A 459-nucleotide genomic window follows, 5' to 3' on the forward strand; every position below is an offset into this window, starting at 1 on the left:
CTCCCCGACCCCAAGAGCGCTGGCGTGCGGGAGGTGAATGGGGCTCTGTCCCGGCGGGGGTGGGGTGGCGCGGGGGTACAATGTGGGCCCTGTGCCTCTTCCCTCAGGCTAAGGGCTGGGAGGAGTCAGCGGTCACTGGGCTGGGGGCCACCCGCCCCGCCTCCCATAGTCTCCTGCACTGGCCGCCTCTGCTCCAGCCCCCGCCCCGCGCCCCGCGGTCGCCCGCGCCACCCCAACTCAGCAGTCTTTCCTGCCCACACCACGGGCACCGCCCGTCCAGTTCCGCAGTCTCCGGCGCGCAGAGGTGGTGTCCCCGCGAGGGAGGATGGGCCGCATCGCAGCCCCTAGTTCCTCGACGCCTGCGGCGGGAGAGCCCCCGCTCCACCCGCAGCTGCCGCGCGCTGCGCACCTCTCCATCCCCGCCCCGGTCGTACTTGCCTGGTGGCTCAGCTCGACTAG

This window comes from Pteropus alecto, unplaced genomic scaffold (genome assembly GCF_000325575.1).
Source record: "Pteropus alecto unplaced genomic scaffold, ASM32557v1 scaffold105, whole genome shotgun sequence".
In the NCBI taxonomy this organism is placed as follows: Eukaryota; Metazoa; Chordata; class Mammalia; order Chiroptera; family Pteropodidae; genus Pteropus; species Pteropus alecto.